We start from the raw sequence: 27913 nt of genomic DNA, 5'->3' as shown, positions 1-27913 counted from the left end.
TTAAGACTTCATTCCTTATGAGAGATGAATTGACATTATAGTAGTTTCCCTATGAAATGCCACTTAAAATGGCAATGCATTGGAAAGAACACCTTTCTCCCAAAAGGACCAAGAAAATTAAAGAAGTCATCAGACCCAACAACTCAGCAAGTCTCCATGTCAAAATAAAATTTTAAAAGGGCTGGGGTATTGTATTCTCAGTGGTATTGTACTCTCCTAGCACGTGAAAAGCCTGGGTTGATCACTAATACCACAAAAGAAAAAAAAAAAAAAATAAGAAAAGGAAAGAAACATCTCCAATAGGACTGACATCTATTATTATTTGGACCTTTAGTACTTCTTTAGCACTATTCCTTTACAAATGTGATTCCTCTGTTTCAAAGCTGGGACTCTTATTTATCTGCATCTCCCCAGTAAGAGCAGAATGATTTTAACCTAGAAGACACTCAATCAATGTTTATTTAACAAATAATATCGCTAAGTCATAGGAGGAGGTTTTGATAAATTGGGTATTTTGTCCAAAATGAATATTCAAAAATTTCATTCTGCTTTAATTAACAACACCTACACAAAGGTCCAGTCATAGACAGATTTCCTTAGGTGAAAACATGAACAAATATGCAGATCTGACAAGATACTTGGACTATCTGCAAGTACTAGAGAGTTCATGTCTCTGGGAGCAGCTAATATGGAGTGCAGTTGATAGACAAATACCTCAGCATCTTCTTTCCTCATATCTAAACATAGTGTCCAGATTTCCCTGCAGACCTGAGCCCCGGGTGTTTGACCTGTGTGTTTGGTTTGCTTCCTTTCCCTGTCTTATATTTCTGTTCTCCATTTGCTTTTCAAGGAGATCACTGCTACAGTAAATTACTGGTACTTATAACTTTTCTCAGGGTCTGAAGCATTCACTTGTTTTATCTTCCAAAAGTGCTTTAACTTCTCTCAATTGAATTCTAAATCATTTATCTATATTTAATTTTTCTTTAATTCAATATGCATCTAAGGTCATCTGCTATATACAATGCATTCTTATGGACAGTAAGATGTTCTTTTAAACAGGCCATTTCAAATAGAATCTCTATAATTAGTAAGGCTTTTGAAAGAGTTGTTTCAATTAATTAAATAATCCTGCTTTTTTTTAGGCCAGAAGGAAAATGAAGCATTGAGTTCAAAGTACCTTTTATTCCTACACCCTCAATTATTGTGCAAACATGAACGTGTCACCTAGTATCTTCTTGGTTCATAATTCCTAGTATTTGTAAGCTTCATTTCTCAGCTCTTTATTCAGTAAAACCAGAAATTACGGAATATTTTGGTGCTTTAGTCACAAAAGAATTTGAAATCCCAGTGATAAAATTGAGGCCCTATGATCAAGTTTTACAGAAAGTGCAGAACCCACAGCCTATTTCATAAGCAAAAATTCATAAGAAAACCCCTAAGCAAATGAGCTTCTAATTTCTCAGCACCCTCTAGCACCACATAAACTTACAGAGGCATTTGTACAACCATTTAAATCACTACCTGCTCACATATCATTAAGTCGTTTATTTTCTTATTTTTCTTGCAAAGGAAAAACCCAGAAGAATCTTGGAATTATTTCCCCTTCTGGCCCAAATGTTACTGTCATATTATGTCTATACTATGCATGGGGCATTCATTTTCAAATATATTTCAAATATTATACTTCACATAATTCCATTGTTATTTTTATCTTGGGGGGAGGAAAACAGTTCTCCTAAAGTCTAAGCAATTTGACATGTTCATATTGAGTCAGGAACTATCCTAGATGACCTTCTGCACAATCCAGGCTGGTTTCCCTTGACCTTCCTAACATAGGTGAAATAGATAACACCTCCACCTCTGGGGAAAGTGCTCATTCATTGCTAATTCTGTATTATCAGAGAATCCTTATGCTGCCTGAAAAGAAAAACCTTTTCAAAGGAAATTATTCCTAAGACTACATTCATATTGCCAAAGAAAAGGCAATGCTTATTTTATTTCTTTGTGTTGAATCAAATTAAATGCCTGGATGAAAGAATCTATCAAAATAGTCATTTTGCAGAAAATTCAAAAAGAATAGATCCTGTGCAAATGATTGGGTCTTAATGGAGCAGTGAAGTCATTGGCTTTCTTTGCAAAAGCTAATATCCAGTAAATTTATAGATCATTGTACTATGGCTTAGTGGCAAGAACAAAAATACTGTCATCACATCAATGATTGACCAATGTAAGAAGTAAATGTTCCTATCCAGAAAATAATCCCCTAAGAATATGTATTTCTGACTGATTAGCAAAGCTGGTGCATGGGGACCCGGCATAATGAGGCAACATTGTTCCTTAGCAACAAGAGTACAAAACATTGAAAGATGATGGACTTGACAATGAAGGGAAAAATCAGTGCAACTTGGAAAAATCAGCAGGAAAGAAGTTGATAGGCATTGAGGAAAGTCGTAGAATACTTTAGTTTTAAAGATTTTGAGCAAAATTTCAGTAAATAGAGGAGCTGGATATTTATACTGAACTAAAAATCTTTAAGGAAAAAATTTTGTTTCATATAAGAAAAAATATTCACTGTTTTTTGTTATATTAGGATCTATTGCAACCTAACAACCAAGGTGTTAAGAAATGAAGGTAAGGAACAGATCATACTTAATATGCTTTTAAAATGCTGAATGGGTGACTTATCATAGTAGGAAACACATTTAACGACTAACTAGAAGGAAGAAATTTTCACAAGAGACCGTGATATATGAAATGGCTTTTATTTACTTTCCCAGGACTCATTTGAACTTTCAATGGGATAGGGAAATTATAATGCATAATAAAAATATGTTTTTCAGTACAACACTGTTGATTAATAATGATGTTCCTATTTAGCAAGAGCTTACTATGAACTGAGTTCTTTCTAACAAACGTACATATATTTTTTATTTAATCTTGAAAACACCATAAAATGGGAATCATATTCCTCATTCTGCAAAGGAAAGGAGAAACCTAGAGAAATTTGCTAGTCATACACAGAATTCTAATAGGGCCCCTAAGATTCTCTGCTGTTAGAGGCACACCTCCTTCTCCCTATGGCATGTCTAATTCTCCTCCCCTTAAGTATGGACAGAACCTGAGAATAAGGATGGTAAAACATGCTGTGATCAGGTTGCCAATTAGTTGATTTCAAGTTAATCAAAAAGAAGGTTATTTGTAAGGACTTGATATACTCAATGAGCCCTTGAAAGGACTGGCTACTTCCTGAAGGTAGAAAGATTGAAAATTTGAGAACTATGGGAAGTACACATGCCAGGTACTCAAGAAGGACTTCTCAGAAATGAGCTGTCAATCCCAAGCCAGCAGCTTGAAAAACGGGGTCTTAAATAACACAACTGTATGAAATGGAATTCTGCCCATAACCATAGAATCAGGAAGAAGGAAAGCCTTGAACCTCAGCTGGGAATTGAAGCCTCAGAGGACACCTTGATTTCACCCTGGGGAGATCCTAAGAAAGGGACCCAGCTAAGGAGTAGGGCGACAAATAACATTCAGAAACTATGAAATGACCTATAGGTGCTCTTTTAAGACCCTAAAAGTGATTTGTTAACTTGTACTCCCTTGTTAGGCAGCAGTAAAAGAATAATGTGTGCTGAGAGTCCTGTTGTCAGTAAGATGAAACCCAGAACAGTTTGATTTTGACAGCCTCATTTTCAAACATCCTCACATCAACTTCCATGTAAATTCAGGAGTTGGTTTGCAATCTGTAGATGCTGACTTCTGGTTAACTGAAACAAAAGTAAAAGTATAAGGATTTAATTCCACATGAAATCTTGGATATCTCACAGAATGAAAAAAGAAAAAGCTAAACAACTTGTGTCAGAAAGGGAAGACAAGTGTTTCTAGGATCCCAGTAGGAAAAAAAAAGGTCATTATGGGTAGTTGCTGTTGGAAAATGGCTGCTTCCACTGCATAGGTCTTGAAACTCCAGAATTAGATTCCCTGGAAAGAAAGCAGGACTATCTCAACTAGGTGACAGAACAACACCTGTAGTCAGAGATGCTGGCAGTGTGATGCATAAAACTTCTAGAACAACAAGAGGTAGAGAGTGAAGAAGTAATTCAGGATTGCTTTTCATTTCTCTTTTGAAAGAGTTGAGGGTTGTAGTAGGATACTCCAAAGAAACAGAACTAATAGAATATAAAAAGATGGATATTTATGGAAAAGAATTGGCTCATGCAATGGCATTCCAGCACTGGTAGATCCCAAACTCATATAGGGTAGACTGGAAATTCCAGTAAGAGTTGTTGTTGCAGCCTTGAGCCCCAAGACAATATGAAGGTTACATTTTTTTTTTCTTTCTTTCAATTATATGATGAGGTTCATCTACATGTGGAGGGTAATCTTCTTTGCTCAAAATCTACTGGTCGAAATGTTAATCACATCCGAAAAATATCACAGCAGAATCTCCGTTAGTGTTTAAATAAACAACTGGGAACTTTATGCTTGCCAAATATACACATAAAATTAACTGCCACAGGGAGGTCAAAATTGGAGCAAGTTTCCAGTGCTTTCACTTGGACTTTTCTACATGATAATCCTTTACACTCTGACCAAGAAACCAATGAAACAATTGTGGAAGTTGGAGAGCATCTCTTTCTATAATTATGTCACAAGCTTATCATTTTACATTGAAAATTATAGAAAAACGATAAACATTTATGAACTATAGAAGTTTTCCAGTGATAGGAAAAATTAGCTATTTCATTGAATTTTCAAACTGGATGAAGAGAAATGTCATAATAATGATGAAACATTTATTGGAATATTCCTTCCATCACGTTTTACTATTGGTAGAATTGAATGAACACCAGAGATGAAAGAGCATTATAGTAGATTAACTTAATTTGACCAAAAAAAACCAGTTGAATCTGCCTTCGATAATTTCAAAATTACAATGAAGGCTTCAAAGATGCTATTTTCAAGAAAAAATATTTTGAATTCTTATGAATTTAAGTTACTTAATTCATTAACTTTTCCAAAAATACATTTATTGAGTGCTTTCTCTAAAAAGATGATTAAGTGATGTCTCGGATCCCCTTAATCTCTCTATGTGATAATTTTTCTCTTTCGTTGGAAGTAGGTCAAGTATAAACCATGATTTTGTTTTTGTTGTTGCTCTTGAGTCATGAAGTTCAGGTCTTTGATATGCCTGCTCAGATTTAGACTGTATATTTTTGTTGAGGAAAAGAACCAAGTGACTAAGTTTCTTCGGGCCAGTTTTCAGTTTTGAGATTTATGCTTGCATGGTTATTTATATTTATATTCTTATAAAGAGATTTGGGGGACCTTTCCATTAACTTTCTAAGTAAGCGTTAATGATAATTGTGTTCAGATGTCTGTGTGGGCCCTGTTATTCCTCCTTACTCAGGCAGCAAGTGTTTGAGGAATTCCCATCCTGAGAGAGTGATAGATTCAGAATTACTACAGGAGGACTACAAATACAAGGCTACTTTATTGTATTGATGTTCCCAGTTACAGACTGGGCACACCTCTTTCACACTCAGGCACCCAGGGCAATCTGGATGGCGAGAGACCAGCCCCGTATTCAGTGTGGGTAACATCAAGTAGTATGCTGAGAACAAATAGAATGTGATACATCTAATCTCTCTTATATTTTATTGTCATTGCTACAGGCAGTGAAATGTAATCAAAGATGTAAAGTCTTAATGCCTGGCTTGGAATTGTGGCTCTGGTTATTAATAGCCATGTGACTCTGCCTGGCTTTCTGAAATCCTGACTCGTTTTTCTTTTTTTTTTTTTTTCAAACTATGGACCACAGCAATAGATTTACAGTAAGTAGTACATGAAAATAATACACATAGAATGCAGTGTTCTTATAACAATTACATAAATAGATTAGTAATTTCTGTTTGTTGAAAATTTACAACTAAGTATGGTCTTATCCAAAAGGCAGTCAAATCAGGTAGGCTCTGACATACTCCCTAAGGTGGGTACCAACTTTATGACATCTCTTGGTCAATAAAAAAAGATGCATCTGTTCTGTACACCTGCTCTTTCCCTGCTTATTATTTTTCTACTTCGGCTCTTTTTACCAAGGTCAGAGCAATTACGAGCAAAAACCACCTGTTCCTCAGCCTGCTGTAGTGTATCCATGGTTCCAACAAATCTCCAGCTGCTCAACTTACACATAAGCCACCCTGCAGAGGCAGACGATTTGTTCGTTTTTTTTCAATTACATCTTAGGACTTGAAAAAATATCTTCAACAGCTACTCTATGTTACTCTAAGACCCAAAGTACCTTGATTTGTTTACAGACTTCTGGATTTCTATTGAACCAGGTGTCCTTCCTGGTAATTTCATATGAGGGTGGAGCCTGTTATGGTTTGATATGGTTTGAGAGTGATCCCAAGATTTCTTACGATGAAAACTTAGTCCCTAGTGTGGTGGGTTTGAGATGACAGTCCTTTAAGAGGTGGAGCCTAATAGAAGGTGAGCACTGTCCTTGGAAGGATTAATACTTATTTCAAAGGACTGCCTCTGTTTGAGGCATTATAAGCAAACTTGACTTTTCATGTCTCTCTTGCTTCATGTCTCACCATGTCATAACTCTCTCTTTCTCTCTCTATCTCTGTCTCTGTCTCTCTCTCTCTCTCTCTCTCTCTCTCTCTCTCTCTCTCTCTCTCTCTCTCGCACACACACACACACACACACACACACACACACTCTTCCATGAAGCTTCACCAGAAGCAAGTAGATGATAGCACCCTGCTCTTGAAGCTCCAGAACTGTGAGTTACATAAACTTCTTTTTTAAAATACTTCACCCAGACTCAGATATTCTATTATAACCACACCAAAGGACTGAGAGCTTTCAATTTTTTTCACAGCAAAGGAATTTTGGAACAGAATCTGGTGGTAGTGAGTGGCATTCTTGTAGCTGGAGGACGTCTCTTATTTTAATCAATATTGCAAATAAATATTACTTTGATTTGGAGTTGTATTACTTCATCTGATATAAGAAAACTGTTTTTTTTCCTCTCTGAAAAAGCCAGTAGAGTATAATTTTGCTTTTAAGTTATCCCTTAAAATGCAAAGTGAAACCACACAATCTAGAGAATATGGTTTAGTCATATTGGAGGCACTTTTCTCTCAGTCCCCAACTCCCTCACTCTGGAACTAACTTACATGATTCTTGTGCCATTGCACCATTGAGCAAAAATACTAAGTTTTTGTGATTATTTTGTTTTGAAGCAAATTGTGCTTTAAGGGAGACATCTCTCTCAATATAATATTAGATAAGCTAGTCCTGGTTTTTTTTTTTTTTTTCTTTATCTATAAAACAAAGAATTTAGAGTAAGAGAATATCTGAGGGCATTTTCAGTGAAATTAATATAATTTCAAATGATTACCAGGTAATAATAAGAATCCAAAGAAGATTCCCATATTGTGGTGTCCAGGGTCATCGAGAAACATTACATATAATACCTCATTCTATTTCTTGAGCCCTTGAATTTTGTAGTTGAAAACAATAGGCTTTCAAGTCAGAGAGTCCATTTGTTAAAATCTTGACCCTGCAAATTGGCTTTGGGCAAATTACTTAACCTGTAATCTTTATTTCATCTCCTTAATGCCATGGAGTTATTAATTCCTCAATAAGTTAACCCACTGATGAGGCTGGAGCCCTCCTGATCCTGTTACTTCCCAGGAGTTTCATGCCTGGACACTGCTGCATTGGCGATCAAGCTTTCCACATCTGAGCCTCTGGGGGAAATTCCAGATTCAAACCAAAGCATAGACACTTTTCCAAACCATCGTGAGAGGTTCAGATGAGACAAGTCCACCAGGGTGGGTTTCTTGAGAGCCATCTTAGTATTTTGCCTATAACACCAAGGTAAGGGACTTACATTCTGTAGTAAAATGTAGTAAATCTTGAGCAGGTGTATATAACTTTAATTTCTCAAAGGATTGGTGTTGTTTTTCTTGTGCCAGACTAGCGGGATAAGCGGTGCGGAGTCAAGACCCAGACTCCAGGAGTTGGGTGGAAGCAAGCTTGTGGCGAGCAGCTTGCAAATTCATTTATTGTGGGAACAGCTAGACATTTTATAGGTTTCTTGCCTAATCACAATGTGCCACGCAGGATCAGGCCACCAGGTTCCTATACTGGTTCCCTTGGTAACATTGAGTCAATTTGGGGCAGTTGTGTACTTCCCTCGGTGGCTGAAGCGGAACGCTCCTCCCCGCAAGTTTTCCTTACACACTTGAGACCTTCACTGCTGCCAGCCAAGAACTAGGATTTCTCCCAGCAGATTAGTCTTAATCTTGGTGAAGAATTTACTTTAGGATTAAACAATGGAGACAGTGAAAAAATTAAGAGGCTTGTGCAGTAACATAGGAAAGAGGTGATGGCTTGGACTAGTGACAGTGATGAGATGTAGCCAGATGATTTCATATTGTGAAGGTAGAGAGGGCAGGATTGGATGATGACTAAGATAAACAATAGTAATGGTCATATTATGGAGTTGTTATAAAAGTTAACTGAGATGATATGTATTCACATAACATATAGCAAATGTTAACCTAGTGTTATTCATCATACATTCATATTTTATGACATTTTCTTATTTAGAGGAGATGGTTTCTCTTTAGAGTCTTTAATGATTCAGAGTATCAAAACAGCCTGATACTCTGATAGCATATAGAATTTTTCAGAGGTTTTTGTTGTTATTATTGTTGTGTTGTTATATCAAAATTTAAGTAATTGAAGGTTAAGAGAAAAACAGTACAAAATTGGAATTAAAGAGAATTTCTTTCTCACTCTTAATACTCCACCAAGAAGGGGGAGTGGATTTTTAGATAAAAGACTGAACTGCATTTAGTTGCACCCTTTAATTAAAAATGACTTGTGTCTGGAAACCACAGGTTACACTAAAGAAAAATAGCTCCTTTCACCTGTAAGAGATCCTGTGAGAGAGAAAAAAATTATGACTTCAAATTTTAGTCTCTGGAGCTCCACTAAGGTAAAAGGGTTTGTCAAAATAGCCATATCCATGTGTCTCTGCACTTCAGCCCAGAACAATATTTCAGAATCTCTATTATGTTTGTATGCAAGAAACTGAGAGAAATCAACCGGCTGTCTCCCCAGAGGATGACTGAGGTTTAATGAATTTGTAGGAGTTTTAACTCCTGTTGTACACAAATATTTAGAGGACAGTACTATATTATGAGTATATTATATATAGAGTCTTCCTTTATCTATAGAAACAAAGATGATTATAATTTTAAAAGATAAGAATTGTAAAGATAATTTCTCTCACTGGCTTTTCAACAGAGACTCTCACATTCAGTAATCATAAATATTGACTGAGAATTTAGAATGTTGCCTATCTGTGTGAAGACTATGCTACAGAATTGGCCTTTACAATTGGAGAGAGGAAAAATGTAGAACACAATAGAATGATTAGATGCATTATTAATGCCAAGGGTAGCTTCTAGAATGGAGGTTCTTGACCCTGTATGTAAAATTAATATTACCAAGGTTTAGGTAACACTTCAAGAGGTGATGATTTAATTAATCAGGGATAGACTCCAGACATAAGTTGATTTAATAAAAAAAGTGATAGGTAAAATATTGGGCCCCAAATGTGTCCCTTTTCTAATATCCAGAATCTGTCAATGTGCTATGGGACTTTGCAGATAGGATTAAGATCATAGATCTTGAGATAGGGATCCTGTATCATCTACCTGAGCCCAATCTAATCACTGAAGGCTTTAAAATTTAAAAAAAAAAAAATGCTTTCTGGCTGGAGTCAGAGATGAAACAGAAGAATTAGGAAAAATTTGAAGTGTGACAGTGACTCAACTCACAATCACCAGCTTTGAAAAAGGAAAAAGGGGGCATGCACCAAGTAATGTGGGAAGCCTCAGAAGCTGCAATAAGCCTCAGCAGACACCCTCCCAAGAAACAAGAATCTCGGTGGATGCTAAATTACATTTAGATAGGAGCGAGAACTTCCTTTGTGCTATTACATAATAAGGTGACCACAGATAACAATAATGTGCTATTTCAAAAAGCCTGAAGACTGAAAGTTTTTATCAAAAAGAAATGATTAGTTTGAAGAAATAGAAATGTTTCACCTCATTTAAGCATTACCACATCCAGTTTCTTTCTCTTATTGTTAACTTTTTATATTAGTATGGGAGCTTGTTCACAAAAAGTAAACCAATATTGTTACACTATTATTAACTCAAAACCATACTTTGTCCACTTTTGCTTAGTTTTTTTACACAGGGCTCTTTTTCTGTTCCAAAACCCAATCCATACTCCATTGTTTATCTGGGACTCCTCTGTGTTTTGATAATTTCTCAGATTTCCCCTGTATTTGAAAAGCTTTGTGGCTTTGAGGAGAACTGATTAGACACTTTGTAGAATTTTCCCCAATTTGGATTTGTCTGGCATTTTCTGGAGTTATAGGGTTTAGGGAGGAATAAGCCATTGGCATCACATCATATCAAGGGTACTTGCGTCTGCATGACTTACCAGCATTGAACACCTGGATTTTGACAGGCATCTTCCCTGGAAAGTCACTCTTCCCCACATTTCATACTATTTGGAAGGAAATCTCTGCCTACTGCCCACACTTAAAGAGTATCAAGCTTCCATCTTCTTGAAGAAGAAGTTCCATCTTCTTGAGGGAGTAATAGCCACAAAAATTATTTGGAATTCTAATGCACAGGAAATTTGTCTATCATTTTTTATTATTTATATATTTAATACTTGTGTTTGGTAATGTTTAGGCAACACTATGCTAGCCTGGAATGTATTTTTATGCTTTCTCTCCTTCAATCTAAAAACTTCTCTTGAGTGACATGCATGTCTTCTTTCTTCACAAAAATAAATGTACTACTATGTTGTTGTATATCAGTAGTATTAAAATACAGAATTCAATCATTTGGGGATTAAAAATAAATTTAAAAAATCTCTTACCTCACCCCAGACTTACTGAATCAGAATTTCTAGGAAGGAGCCTAAACTTATTACACATTTATAAAACATTCTGATCATCAGTCAGGTTTAGAAATTACTATATTAACCATGCACTGCCTTTCATTTAATTCCATGAATATTTTCTTCAACTCCTTCAAGAGCTTATTCCAGGGATCCTCTGCATCTGCTTCACTCCAAAGAGTCTCAGATGTCATGGGAACTTTATCCCCTTTGCCAGGACATGGTCTTTTAATAAATTTATCATACAATAATGAGCAATAGCAGAGATGGTTCCAGAAACGCTTGCTTGAGGCTAAGAAAGAAATGCAGGCAGTAATGTATCACTTAATGATGGGAACACATTCTGACCAACGCATCATTAGGTGATTCTTTCTTTGTGCGAACACCATAGAATTTACTTTCACAAACCTAGATGGTAAAACCTACTACATGCCCATGCTAAATTGTATAGACTACCCGTGTTGTGTCCTGAACAGTGAAGAAAGAAGTAACTTGTACAGAGGTGTGGGCTGGCTGGAAATAAAAGTCTGAAATGGTAGTGTTAAGAAATAAAGACAAAGGACACAAGAAATATTGCTTTTTTTTTTTTCTCTCTCTCTCTTTAGTTGTAGATGGCTGAATACCCTTATTCTATTTATTTATTCTTATGTGGTGCCAAGGATCAAACCCCTGTCTCACACTGCCAGGCAAGCGCTCTGCCACTGAGCCACAAGCCCAGCCCCAAGAAATGTAGTTTTAAGCAGGAGATTGAGGGGTGGAAAAGACCTGGTGGGTCTGATCCTAACAAAGAGAGAAAGCCCACCAACCTTTATTTTATAGGGAAACACATCAAAGGAATTCATTGTTAAGGTTCTTTAAGATAAACAAGAGGCGAGAACTGTGGGAAATTGACCTGGGGGCTGGGGGTGGGGGGTGTTGGTTATCAAGTGCAGCTGGATATTCCAGTAATTCCTCCTCCAGGCAGCTGGCGCCTCAAGGCTGTTTAGGTGCACTGGTATCTCTTTCACCCAAAGTTAGCAGGCACCTAAATTCGAAGTTATGGAACTCATAAATTCCTCGCCAGTCAGGGAACCAGCCCTATTAACAGCAGCTGCCTGCAAATGGGTGTGTCTTTCTACACCTTTGCATGGGAAGAGTCCCAGAGGTGGCAGGGAGTCAAGCTGTCCAAGGCTTTGGAGTTCAAAGCAATAATTTATTTGGCGCTCCCGACAGACTGCTGTTTCTAGACTGCAAACCTCTACATCATGCTACTGTCCTGGATACTGTGGGCAAATATAACACAATGATAAATGTTTGTGTATGTTCCCATGTCTAAACATAGGAAAGATGGTAAAGATACAGTATAAAAGATACAAACGTTACACTTGTATAGGACACTTACTGTGAAGTTGGCCAAACTGAACTCACAGAGCAATGAGTAAATGTGAATGTCTAGGATGTTACTGTACACTGTGTATATAAGTTACACTAAATTTATTTGAAATGTTTTTCTTTCTTCGAGAATGCATTAATCTTAACTTACTATGACTATTTTACTTTATAAACGTCTAATATTTAACTTTTTTACTCCTTTGTAATAATAGTTTAAAACACAATTGTACAAAAATATTTTCCTTTATAAACGTCTAATTTTTAACTTTTTTACTCCTTTGTAATAATAGTTTAAAACACAATTGTACAAAAATATTTTACTTTATAAACATCTAATTTTTAACTTTTTTACTCCTTTGTAATAATAATTTAAAACACAATTGTACAAAAATATTTTCTGTCTCTGTATAACCTTGTTCTGTAAGCTTTTTCTATTTTTAATTTTTTACTTACTTTTCAAACCTTCTTTTTGTTAAGCTAGATACAGACACAAACATTATCCTAGGTCTGTGCAAAATCAGGATCATCAATGTCACCATTTTCCATTTTGTCCCACTGGAAAGTCTTCAAGGGCAGCTACACAGGGCTGTTGTGGTCTATGATAAAAACACCTCCTTTTTTGGAACACCTGAGAGCTGCCTGAGGTTGTTTTTATAGTTACCCTTGGTTTTAGTTGGGTTTTTCTTTTCTTCCTTCTTTTCTTTTCTTTCTTTCTTTTTCTTTTCTTTTCTTTTCTTTTTTTTTTTTTTTTTTGAGGCTCATGGTTTCAGAGGTCTCAGTTCATAGATGGCTCTACTCCATTGCTCTAGGCCTAAGGTGAGGCAGGACATCTTGGGAGAAGAGCCCAGTAGAGAAAAGCTGCTCAACTCATGGTGGGGTCCAGAAGGAAATAGATGAAGGAGCCACAAGAGAAGATGCATCCTTCCTGGGCATAGCCCTAGGGACCCATCTCCTTCAACCATGCCTCCCTGCCTACAGTTACCACCCTGTCATTACATGCAAACTAGGATGGACTGATCTCAAAATCTAATCAGTCACATCTGAATATTCCTGCCTTAACAGGAGCTTTGGGGTGGACTCCTCATATCTAAACCATAACACTATATACTCTATACTATAAAATAATGATTAAAAGCACAGTATCATAAATACAAAAACTGGCAATATAGTCATTTGTTGCAATTATCAAGTATTACGTACGTACTACATACGTACATACATACATAGGAATACTAAGCGATTCTGTTTGCACAAATTTTATGTGCTGTACTTTCATATGACTAGCAGTGTAGTAGGTTTGCTCATACCAGCATCACTGCAAACATTTGAATAATGTGCTGTTCTATAGCACCATGCCACAGTGTCACTAGGTGACAGGAAATTTTAGCTCCCTAACAACCTTATGAGCCTTCATTGTACATACGGTCCAGCACTGGCAAAAGTGCTATGTGACGCATAACCGTACAAGAAGATCTGACCCTCCCTTCCTTTAGATGTACTGAGTCTGTGTTTGACCTCTCAGTTTGCTACGGCCACCTTGCTGCTGAAAGTGAGGATGAATCCTACACAGAAGAAGGCTGAGTGAAGAGGACCACAGGGAGCCTGAGCCAAAGTCTTGTCTGCAATGCTCTGGCCCTTTTGACTTGCTGTTCTATAAGTAACCAATTTTCTGTTTCCAAAGTCATTTTGAATTATGACTTTGCTACTACAATCAAAATATCCCATCTGATATCACAGTAAGCATACTGAGTACAAGGAATAAGTACAATAGTATCTCCTATGCTCTACCTCACATGTGCTAGGTAAAATAGTAATAATGATAATTACTTAACTTTATTAGTACTTACTTAAGCCAGGTGATTTTGTAAATGAATTTACAGATTATAATCTTTTGTGGACTATAGAATTTCTATAATAATTTTGATCACTACAAAAACCATATGTTCTTTGCTTTCCTATTTGAAGATCCCTGCCTTTAATCTCACAGGTAAAGAGAAATTAACTCAGGCAGAGCTGGCTTCGGCCACAGGTGGTACCCAGACCAACTGTATCAGGCATTTCTAGAACCTTGTTTAGAGTCCAAATCCCATGCCCCTTCCTGCTTTGAGTTCTGCTTTTAGGAAAACCTCTCAAATTGATAAATTCCCTACACAGTAGTACATTATCCAGATCTTGCCATTTTAGACCCCAGAATGTACTGGAATTATGAATGCCAGCTGTAAACATGGAGGAATACTAAGTGATTCTGTTTGTACAAAGCAAAAACCAAAACACATAATATGAGCTCAATAAATGTGAAATGAATGACCCTTTTTGAGTAGAGGACACATAAATGTCACAATAGCTTTTAATACAACTGAAAGACATACACGGTCTTTGACCATTATTTTCCATTAGGATCACCTGTAAGCCTTCACAGCAAGGCTTTTCAGAATTAATTCTTAATAGGCTACAAAGAAAATGAAGACTGCTTTTGCTGAAATAGCAAACAATGTCACTGGTCAGATTCCTCATTATCGGCTCCATGTACCTGTTCTCCTGCTGCCTGACTGGGCCCCCTCTGTTCCTGTGGGATGCTTGCTTGTTAATCATTGTCTAACCTTTTGGCCATATTTTATTTTCTCCCTTGAATCCCTGTAGGATTTTCTCACTGCTAATCATAGACTTGCACTGTACCTCATTCTCATTTAATAGCTCCTAACCCTTCTGATTTCAGTTTGACAACTTTGCTTATGACCCCTGGATAATATGCACTTCCTGGGTTTTCTAATTTTTCCAATACCTGCCTCCTCATCCTATCTTCTTAACCTGTTTTTTATCTACTCTAAACTCTAGGCTCTATAATTATATACCTGGCTTATTATACAATGCACTTATATGTTTTCATTAACTCCCTAGGTAGATAGAGCTCATTTATTTAAATAAAATAAAATTATGTTAAGTTTGGGGGATTGAAGTCATAGACAGGAGATACAGGTGATCATGGGAATCATGAAGCTCTTAAAATTTTTGTTCCATCACTGATTTTTGATGCCTAATGTGTGCTTATGTACTATATAAGGCATCAAAGAAGAAGATGAAAAGGTTATCTAGAGGTTTTTCTTTGCAAAATCAAGAAGTGTTGCTACCCAAATTATCATAGGACATCTTAATCTAGATCAGGGAGAAAGTCTTCATTAAAGATGCAAAATAAAGCTACATTGTAAATTAACACTCCAACCATACAACTGAAGTAGGCTGAGAATGAAAATGAGATGAAAACATCAAATTTGATATCTTGCTATTCAAACTGGGCATCAAGACTGAATTGTAATGTGTCAGAAATACCATAAGTTATCCCTAACCAATATTCAACAGTTTGACAGATTTTTAATTTGAATCATTTTCCTTGATATACTCTACTCATTGACTTAAGTTTTTCTTTAAAAGGACAGCAATATAATATGACATCAATAATAAATTCAAATGTGATGTAATTGAAATATTAAGAAATAATGGGGTGATCCAAGATGGTGGACTAGAGGGTGACTGCATTTCCAGTCGCTCCAGAACCCAGGATTCAAGAAGGGGAGGCATTGAGAGACTCAGACTAAAATAGAACCATGGGGTGAGTCTCCCCCACCCAGTGAAGCTCAGCTGGGCAGCAGGCCAGGATTCGAGTGGTTTATTAGAGTAGGACAGGGCAGATAGAGTCTCCCTCAGGCAGCTCTGAGCACTCTGGCCGTGGGCTCCTCCCACAGGGCCAGATTCTCCAGCCTCGCGGAGCAGGCCCCCCAGTGAGAGCCTTTCTGCACAGAAGCAGCGCCGCCAGCTCCGGCCTGCCCCACTGCCAGCTCCGGCTTGCCGGCAGGTTGCTTCAGAGACCAGCACAGGGCAACAGGGACTTCCCCAAGCAGCCCAGCCCCCTCTGGCGGGAAGCACCTTTCTAGGCTAGCTTCTCGGGGCAGACCACCCAGTGAGAGCCTGTCTACACAGAGCAAGCTACAAGTCCCCAAGCCAGTGGAGACCTCTGACTTGCAAGCAGCCTCTGGGACCAGGGCTGGGCAGCAAGAGACCTCTCTAGGTCTCTCTCCCTGGAACCAGTAGCAGGCTAGGGGCAGCGTTCTTCAGAAGCACTACATTATCAAGTTAATCCAAGACTTCAGGCTACCGAAGGCTGGTAGGTGATACACTGGAAATCTACAGGGACACTATAAGCCAATAGAGGAAATCTACAATATCACAGAGTCCCACTGACATCTGAACAATATGAGAAAACAAGGGAAGACAATATCCGAAACAAACCTAGATACTATATCAACAAAACCCAATGACAGCACAGCAGAAGAAATGTCAGAAAGGGAGTTCAGAATCTACATAATTAAAACAATCAGGGAAGCAAACGAGGAGATGAAAGAACAAATGCAGGCATTAAATGAACGCACCAATCAACAGTTAAAAGAGCAAATATGGGAAGAAAAGAGCATTTCAATAAAGAGTTAGAGATACTGAAAAAAAACCAAACAGAAATCCTTGAAAAGAAGGAAACAATAAACCAAGTTAAAAACTCCATAGAAAGCATAACCAATAGGATAAAACACCTGGAACACAGAACCTCAGATATTGAAGACAAAATATTTAATCTTGAAAACAAAGTTGACCAAACAGAGAAGATGGTAAGAAATCATGAACAGGATCTACCAGAACTATGGAATATCATGAAAAGGCCAAATTTAAGAATTATTGGGATTGAGGAAGGCTTAGAGAAACAAACCAAAGGAATGAACAATCTATTCAATGAAATAATATCAGAAAATTTCCCAAATCTGAAGAATGAAATGGAAAACCAAGTACAAGAGGCTTATAGGACTCCAAATATACAAAATTACAACGGACCCACACCAAGGCTCATTATTATGAAAATACCTAACATACAAAATAAAGACAGAATTTTAAAGGCCGCGAGAGAAAATAATCAAATTACATTCAGGGGGAAACCAATAAGAATATCAGCAGATTTTTCAATCCAGACCCTAAAAGCTAGAAGGGCCTGGAACAACACTTACCAAGCCCTGAAAGAAAATGGATGCCAACCAAGAATTTTATACCCAGCAAAACTTACTTTCAGATTTGACGATGAGATAAGATCCTTCCATGATAAACAAAAGCTAAAGAAATTTACAAAAATAAAGCCGGCAATACAGAACATTCTCAGCAAAATATTCCATGAGGAAGAGATGAAAAACAACGATGTAAATCAGCAACAGGAGGAACTAGCCTAAAGGAATAGACAAATAAAGGAGAAACCAAATCATGTCAAAAAACAAAAATGAGTCCAATGACTAGGAATACAAATCATATCACAATAATAACCGTGAATGTTAATGGCCTGAACTCATCAATCAAAAGACGTAGACTGGCAGATTGGATTAAAAAGAAAAATCCAACAATATGCTGCCTGCAAGAGACTCATCTCATAGAAAGAGATACCCATAGACTAAAGGTGAAAGGATGGGAAAAAACATACCATGCACACGGACGCAGCAAAAAAGCTGGAGTATCCATCCTCGTTTCAGATAATGTGGACTTCAAGTCAAAACTAGTCAGAAGGGATAAAGAAGGACATTACATACTGCTTAAGGGAAGCACAAATCAGCAAGACATAACAATCATAAATATCTATGCCCCGAACATTGGCTCATCCATGTACATCAAATAAATCCTTCTCAATTCCAGAAATCAAATAGACCACACACAATAATACTAGGTGATTTTAACACACCTCTCTCACCGCTGGATAGATCGTCTAAACAAAAATTGAATAAACAATAGATCTCAATAACACAATCAACAATTTAGACTTAACCGACTTATATAGAATATACCATCCAACAAAGAACGGATACACTTTCTTCTCAGCAGCACATGGATCCTTCTCTAAAATAGACCATGTCTTATGCCACAAAGCTACTGTTAGCAAATACAAGAAGATAGAGATACTACCTTGTACTCTATCAGATCATAATGGACTGAAATTAGAAATAAATGACAGAATAAAAAACAGAAACTTCTCCAATACTTGGAGATTAAATAATACACTATTATATGATGAATGGATAAAGAAGACATCAGGAGGGAAATAAAACAAAATTCTTAGAAGTAAATGAGAACAAAGACATATCAAAATCTCTGGGAAACTATGAAAGCAGTACTTAGAGGAAGATTTATTTCATGGGGTGCATTCAACAAAAGAAGTAGAAATCAACAAATAAACGACTTAACATTACAGCTTAAAGCCCTAGAAAAAGAAGAGCAGACCAACACCAAAAGTAGTAGAAGACAGGAAATATTAAAATCAGAGCCAAAATCAACGAAATTGAAACAAAAGATACAAATAGGAAAAATTAACAAAATAGTTGGTTATTTGAAAAAATAAACAAAATTGATAAACCGTTAGCCACACTAACAAAGAGAAAGAGGGAGAAAACTCAAATTACTAAAATTCAGAATGAACAAGGAAATATCACAACAGACATGAGTGAAATACAAAACATAATTAGAAGCTATTTTGAAAATCAACAAGTTTCTAGAGACATATGAATTACATAAACCTAACGAGGAGGACATACACACCTTAAATAAATCAATTTCAAGTAATGAAATAGAAGAGGTCACCAAAAGCCTACCAACAAAGAAAAGTCCGGGACCAGATGGGTTCTCAGCCGAGTTCTACAAAACCTTTAAAGAAGAGCTCATTCCAATACTTCTCAAAGTATTCCATAAAATAGAAGAGAAGGGAACCCTCCCAAATTCATTCTATGAAGCCGATATCACACTGACACCTAAACCAGACAGAGACACATCGAGGAAAGAAAATTTCAGACCAATATCCTTAATGAACATCGACGCAAAAATTCTTAACAAAATTTTAGCAAATAGCATACAAAAATATATTAAAAAGACAGTGCACCACGATCAAGTGGGTTTTATCCCAGGGATGCAAGGTTGGTTCAACATCCAGAAATCAATAAATGTCATTCACCATATCAACAGACTAAAACTTAAGAGTCACATGATTATTTCATTAGATGCAGAAAAAGCATTCGATAAAATACAGCATCCCTTCATGCTCAAAATACTAGAAAAAATTGGGGTAGTGAGATCATTCCTTAACATTGTGAAGGCCATCTACGCTAAGCCCATGGCCAATATCATTCTAAATGGTGAAAAACTGAAAGCATTCCCCCTAAAAACTGGAACAAGGCAGGGATGCCCTCTTTCACCACTTCTAGTCAACATTGTTCTTGAGACTCTAGCCAGAGCAATTAGACAAACCAAAGAAATTAAAGGGATATGAATTGGAAAAGAGGAACTCAAACTATCCCTGTTTGCTGATGACATGATTATATATTCAGAGGAACCTGGAAATTCCACCAGAAAACTCTTAGAACTCATAAGTGAATTCAGTAAAGTAGCATGTTACAAGATCAATGCTCATAAATCCAATGCATTTCTATACGTAAGTGATGAATCTTCAGAAAGAGAAATTAGGAAAACTACCCCATTCACAATAGCATGAAAAAAAAAATAAAATACTTGGGAATCAATCTCACAAAAGAGGTGAAAGACCTCTACAATGAGAACTACAGAACACTAAAGAAAGAAATTAAAGAAAACCTTAGAAGATGGAAAGATCTCCCATGTTCATGGATAGGAAGAATTAATATTGTCAAAATGGCCATACTACCAAAAGTGCTATATAGATTCAATGCAATTCCAATTAAAATCCCAATGATGAAATAGAGCAAGCAATTATGAAATTCATCTGGAAGAATAAGAAACCCAGAATAGCTAAAGCAATCCTCAGTAGAAAGAGCGAAGCAGGGGGTATCGCAATACCAGATCTTCAACTCTATTACAAAGCAATAGTAACAAAAACGGCATGGTATTGGCACCAAAATAGACAGGTAGATCAATGGTACAGAATAGAGGACATGGACACAAACCCAAATAAATGCAATTTTCTCATACTAGACAAAGATGCCAAAAATATGCAATGGAGAAAAGATAGCCTCTTCAACAAATGGTGCTGGGAAAACTGGAAAACCATGTGCAACAGAATGAAATTAAACCCCTATCTCTCACCCTGCACAAAACTCAACTCAAAATGGATCAAGGACCTTGGAATCAGACCAGAGACCCTGCATCTTATAGAAGGGAAAGTAGGTCCAAACCTTCAACTTGTTGGCTTAGGATTAGACTTCCTTAACAGGACTCCCATAGCACAAGAAATAAAAGCAAGAATCAACAACTGGGATAAATTCAAACTAAATAGCTTTCTCTCAGCAAAGGAAACTATTAGTAATGTGAAGAGAGAGCCTACAGAATGGGAGAATATCTTTGCCACTCATACTTCAGATAGAGCACTAATTTCCAGAATCTATAAAGAACTAAAAAACTCTACACCAAGAATACAAATAATCCAATCAACAAATGGGCTAAGGAAATGAACAGACATTTCACAGATGAAGATCTACAAGCAATCAACTGATGTATGAAAAAATGTTCAACATCTCTAGTAATAAGAGAAATGCAAATCAAAACGACCCTAAGATTTCATCCTACCCCAATTAGAATGGCGATTATCAAGAACATAAGCAACAATAGGTGTTGGTGAGGATGTGGGGAAAAAGATACACTCATACATTGCTGGTGGGGCTGCAAATTGGTGCAGCCACTCTGGAAAGCAATGTGGAGATTCCTCAGAAAGCTTCGAATGGAACCACCATTTGATCCAGCTATCCCACTCCTTGGCCTATACTCAAAGGACTTAAAATCAGCATACTACAGAGATACAGCCACATCAATGTTCATAGCTGCTCAATTCACAATAGACGGATTGTGGAACCAACCTAGATGCCCTTCAGTTGATGAATGGATAAAGAAACTGTCATATATATACAATGGAATATTTCTCAGCCATAAAGCATGATAAAATTATGGCATTTGCAGGCAAATGGATGAAATTGGAGAATATCATGCTAAGTGAGATAAGCCAATCTGAAAGGACGAATGATCTCCCTGATAAGTGGATGAGGACATATAAGGGGGTGTAGGAGGGGTTAGTGTTAGGGCTAGGGTTAGGTTTAGGGTTAGGGATAAGGATGGTGGTAAGAATGGAGGAAGGAAGGACTGTATAGAAGGAAAAGAGGGGTGGGAGGTGTGGGGGAAGGGAAAAAATATCAGAATGAATCAAAGAACATTGCTCTATGTAAATTTATGATTTTTAATAAAAAAATGGAAAAAAAGAAATAATAGTGTAATAGTGGAAGATGCTTAAATGACGATGAATTTTTATTTGCTCATCTTTAATCTGAAATCAATCTAGGTAAACAAATTTAAACTAACCCTTGGAGGTTATAGAGTAACATGTAAGATTAATAAAGGCTTTGATTTAAGTATTTTTCTCAGCTTAATATATATGTGTATGATTATATATATAATATAATCAAGCAATGAATGACCTGAAATAATACAAACAGAAAAGTTTGCAAAATAAATTAAAATGTAAACTATACAGAACATTCATCTTTCATAGTAAAGAAATTGGAATCTGTTTCACCTTCCACATTGGTAAATATTTTTCTTTAAAACTAATAATACATAGGTTGGAAAGACTGAGAAGAAAAGAGGTACTTTTTGTGCAGATCTCATGAGAGTATAATTGGACAAATCTTTTCAAGACACTTAAAGAAATATCAGATAAATAACATATTTTGTAAGCATTAACTCAGCAAATCCATTTTTGTGATATAACATGTCATGATAGAGGGTGACTCCATTCCTTTTACATCCTCCAATATTCTTAATTTCTGGATTTGGCCCAGTACATGGAAGTTGGGAGTAGCTTACCTTCCCCAAAAATATCTCTAGTGAAGTCATCCATTGTTACCTATATGGGAGAGTTTTGGGACCTTCAAGTGTGTTGGACCAAATATTAAATTTTATCATAATACTCAAAAGAATAATTAATCACCTAGAAAGATAATCATAAGGTATAATAAAGCAATTTCTGAAGTAATATTTAGAATACTTTAAATGGCAGTTTTATCTTTAAAATATGCATAGAAATAGTGGAAGGACTGGAAAAACATTTGATGATATGTTAATTTTGTTTGTATCAAGAGGAATGATTATTAAAGTGATTTTTTCCTTTTCTTTATGTATATTCCTAAAATGAATAGCACTTCTACAGTAAAAAATAAACAAAGAGCATTTAATAAATACTGAAAGTTTAGACAGAATTTATAATAGAATTGCTTCATTTTTAAAAAGGTAATATGACTAAACAAAAAAAAAATGAAGATAATAAGCTCAAGGAAATCTGAGGATTATGCCAAATCCAAGTTTTGGTGGACAGATCTGCACGCAGTATCTGGTAAACACACAGCAGAGAAGACTCAGCTTCTTGGTCCATAATTGAATCTGGAATCAGCTCTCTACTGTGGCAATGTTTTTTTCTGTTTTGTTTTTTTGTTTTTTGTTTTCCCCCTGCCATCACTTCAAACTTCATTGTTTTTCCACAATTTTATTTCTTGAAATAAAGAAGTCCTAAAGAGCTAGCTGCCTCGGTATGTGGAAGGGACAGGATGGAGAGTAACTCACTTTCGTTTGATGAATTACCTGAAAGTGAGGAGGAAGAGATGAAGATAGGAAGCATTTTTGTGATCTGGTATTTACCAACCTCAGAACTTCTCAGAATCACTAACCAGAAGGTCCCTCTCTTTTCTTCCCTACCTTTCCAAACCTCTTGGGTATAATTCCAGGGCTTTCACCCTCAAAATGCAGAGTGGGCAAACAAAGAGAGGAAGAAGTTATGTATAATCAGTCAGAGCCATTTTCCGTCTGCTGCACTGGTAGATTGGTTACAGATGTGTAGGGATAGTGATTTCCTTTTTATTCCCTCTAGATCAGTTGCCTCTAAAAACAGCCTCATTTCTAGATCTCAGGGTACTCTACAAGTTTATCATTTTCATTGTCATGATGTGAAAAGGTTTGAAAGAAAGCCTCAGAGAACACTGAATTTGGAGGCATTCCAAAAGGACACCTGTACTCTGCCAGGGTACATATAATGTCCCATGAATTAATATAATGGGAAATAATGGAAGCTTTTTCATTTCTTCCATTGACTCATTTTAATCTTGGGTAAGTGACTTTATCTTTGTGGATCTTTGAAGATGAGAGATCAAGAACAAATGAACTCTGAATTTCTCATATTCTTTGAGTCTGAGAGTCGCTAAAAGTAAATGCAAGCATAGATACAAAGTTGAGACCTAACTGTACGCTGGCAGAGTTAGGCTGATGGTACATTTTTGTACAAAGTGACTTCCTTTGCATACATCAGTCTCATCCAAAGGACGCTTTTTATGCCCTAGCTTTTGGCATTAATATGTTAATTAAAGTAAAATGTCAGGAGACTTATTCAGACCACAGGCCCCATACATGCCTCCTCTCAGAAAGTCATTTGGGAAGAGAAGGTAAATTGAACATTTTAAATAAGAGTTGCTAAATTGTGCTGTTAAAGACAATGAATGACTGAGTTAAATATATTATATTGAAAAAGATAGCAAACTGGAATGTTCTGTCAATGCCTTTAATCATTTTTTATTGAATGACTATCCATTTAATAAAGAAGAAAAAAGAATATTTCATTTCATGAAGATGATTAGGATGTTTTATTATCAGTCCTTAGTCTACAGCCAGTTCAATCATCTGTAGACATGAATTTAACCAAATGACCCTTAAGAAAAAGCTGAGCATTTATCATACACTTCAAAAATTCTATGAGAAAATGGGCAAAGTTATAGCAAAAACGTTTGGGAAAGATTCATAGAACTTCTCCTGCAACAGACTTGCCAGGAGTTCCTGAACATTGCAAATGTGTGTCTAGCTTCAGAATAATTATATTCTCAATGGGATAGAGCTTTACAATGGGAAATTCATTTTTGCAAGTAATGTAATTATAGGGGAATATTGATTATTTGAGCAAAATTATGGCCATTCTAATGTTTTTACACAGTGTATTTTTGAAATGCAGGATGCATATCACTTACTACGAAATAATTGTAGGAAGTGTATAGATATAGCATTAACTAGGATTGAAAGTTGAGAGAAAGTTATGGTGAGAAAGTTATGAAGTATTGAGTACCTTTTCAATCCTCACTCATTAGGTTAATAGAAATCTTAATTTGATACTAATTTATTTCCCCTATCTTTAACTTAATGTAATTCTGAGTAAGGCAAATATGTCAACCATTAATTGAAATTTCTGTGATGAGTCTTGGTACCCAGTCCATTTAACCTTCCTGGAGAAAAATATTATTGCTAGCTTTTAAAATAATTCTTCCAACATCTATTCATTCAAATATGTACTACATCATTTTTCTTACATAAATAATGTTATATGTACCTCTGTGACTTGTTTTTTCTTCCATTATTATTGTGTCTAAACACTGATAAGTATCCCTTTTTAACAGAAAGACTTCAATATTCACCAGTTAATAAAATTAAGCAAAAATTTAAATAATAAATTTAAGAATAATGTTTCCTTTAAAAGATATTTAAGTAAAATCATAAAACTTGAATCCATTTAAAGAAAAAGAATAAAAATCCAAAGGGAAATTCACATTTAAGATAGTCATAGCATCACTGAAAGAAACATTAAAGAGTGAAGAATTTGTATAGCACTTTTGATATTGTGGCCATTTTGGCAATATTAATTTTACCTATCCAAGAACATGGACATTCTTTCCATTTTCAAAGGTCTTCTTTAATTTCTTTCTTTAGTGTTCTATAATTTTCATCGTAGAGATCCTTTACCTCTTTTGTTAGATTGATTCCCAGGTTTTTTCTTAAGGTTATTATTCATGGCATAATTTTTCCAATTTCTTTTCCAGCAGATTCATCATTGGAGTATAAGAATGCAATTGATTTGAGTGTTGATCTTGTACCCTGCTACTTTGCTGAATTCATTTATGAGCTCTAGAAGTCTTCTGGGGATTTTTTTTTTTTTTTTTTTTTTTTATCTTCTAAAAGAGAGAATTTGAGCTCTTTTTTTTCTGTTCATATCCTTGTAGAGTTTCAAGGACTGTGTTGAATTGGAGTAGTGAAAGTGGACATCCTTGTCTTGTTCCTGTTTTTAAAGGAAATGTTTTCCATTTTTCTCCATTCAGAATAATGTCAGCCTTTGGTTTGTCATTTACAGCCTTTACAATGTTGAGGTAAGTTCCTCCTACCCCTGGTTTTTCTAGTGTTTTAAACATGAATGGATGCTATACTTTGTCATATGTTTTTTCTACATCTGTTGAGATGATTGTGTGTTTCTTGACTTTAACTCTGTTTATGGGGTGAATTACACTTATTGACTTCTGTACGTTGAACCAACCTTGCATCCCTGGGATGAAATCCACTTGATCATGGTGCACTATCTTTTTAATGGGTTTTTGTATGTGTTTTGTCAATATTTTATTAAGAATTTTTGCATCTTTGCCCATCAGGAACTTTGGTTTTCTTTCCATGATATGTCTATATTCAAATTTGGTTTCAGCATAATACTAGTTTCGTAGAATGAACTTGGCAGCGCTTCCTCCTTTTCTATTTCATGAAATAATTTGAGAAGGATTGGTATTAGTTCTTCTTTAAAAGTCTGGTAGAACTCATCTTAGAATCCATCCAGTCCTGGGCTTTTCTTTGTTGAAAGGCTTTTGATAGCTGCTTCCATTTCTTACTTGATATTGTCTGTTTAAGATTTCTATATCCTCATGGTTCAATTCGGGAGGACATGTGTCTCTAGGAATTTCTCAGTATCTTTGAGATCTTCTAAGTTATTGGAATATAAATTTTCAAAATAGTTTCTGATGATTCTCTGGATTTCACTACTATCTGTAGTAATATTTCCTTTTTCATTTCTAGATTTGTTACTTTGAGTGTTTTCTCTTTTTATTTGTTTGGCAAAGCATTTATCAATCTTGTTTATCCTTTTAAAAAATCAACTCTGTATTTTTTTTATTCACAATTTCATTGATTTTGCCTCTGATTTTAACTATTTCCTGTCTTCTACTGATTTTGATATTAGTTTGTTATTTTTCTAGGACCTAGAGAGGTAGCATTAGATTATTTATTTGATATTTTTTCCCACTCTTTTGATGTATGAACTCAATGCTAAAAACTTTCCTCTTAGAACTGCCTTCATAATGTTCCAGAGATTTTCATATGTTGCATCACTATTCTCATTTACTTTTAGGAATATTTTTAAATTTCTCTCCTGATTTCTTCTGCTATCCATTCATCAATCAAAAGTTTATTATTTAATTACCAAGTGTTAGAGTGGTGTCTGGCTTTTATCTTATCATTGATTTCTCATTTCATTTCATTATGATCTAGTAATACCAATTTTGATGTGACTGTGGAGGAAAAAGGAGTTTGTAAGTGTTATGAAATGGGAACAACCACTCTGGAACGATTTGTCAATATTTAGTATATTTTAAAATGGCTACTCAACTGTAGCAGGGGACATTTGTACAACTAATCATTGCAGCAGTTTGTAAAATTAAAAGACTGAAAACAAACTGTTTCTACAAGCAGATGGAGCAAGTAACCTATGTCTATATGTATCAGTAGAAATGGCTTCATCTGGGATCTAAATTCATGATAGGGAATCCTATCTGGGATGGAGAGGACAAAAGTGACATCCAACCCACATATATAGTGTTTTGTTTTCTTTCATAGACAACTATGTAGCAAAATAATAAAATGTAAATATTAATTTTTGATAGTAGCATATAGAGTCATACATTTCAATAAGGAAATTACCCAAATTACTGGACTTTAAGAAGTAGATTCTAGTCTTTATAGGTTCCTGATAATTTAAAAGTATAAATATAATCTGTGAAATGCTCTTTCTTTTTCCCAGAATAAGTTTATTTTTGATTTCATACCACCATACACACGGTCTTGGTCTTTTGTAGAACATGTATTCTGTTAATTGAGCACTTTGTTCTCTTTGTAAAATGACTCAATACTTTTTGTCCATTGATTCATAATTGAGCTGCAAATTACCTTGAAATAGTGAAAAACCATATGCAAATCTGTCATTATTACTGCTCAACAGCTGTTCACTCACAGTTGCAAATGATGCATATGGTGTCTGTTCCATCACACATGGACTAGTGTATTGATTATTTTGTTGGTTGTTTTGTAAATAAAGTTGCCAACTGTCCACCTTCATTTGGTGCCACATCTGAATCTAGAACTATGCTATTTCTGAACTTTTTTTTTCACATAGGAAAATCAGACCAGTGCTCATCTCTGCATATTGTGTCTTCTCTTCAAGTGGGATATATATCACCATCTTTTATAACTGTTGTTTTGGTGACTACATGATAAGAGGGCTCAATTAATTAAAATGCATTTAATGAGCCCTAAATTGACATGGGTTGTAGTAGTTTCTGGGAATATAATGATGAGTGATATTCAGAACCTGCTCTAAAGC

Source organism: Sciurus vulgaris (genome assembly GCF_902686455.1).
Source record: "Sciurus vulgaris genome assembly, chromosome: 4".
NCBI lineage: Eukaryota > Metazoa > Chordata > Mammalia > Rodentia > Sciuridae > Sciurus > Sciurus vulgaris.
Note: the sequence above shows the minus strand (reverse complement) of the source record.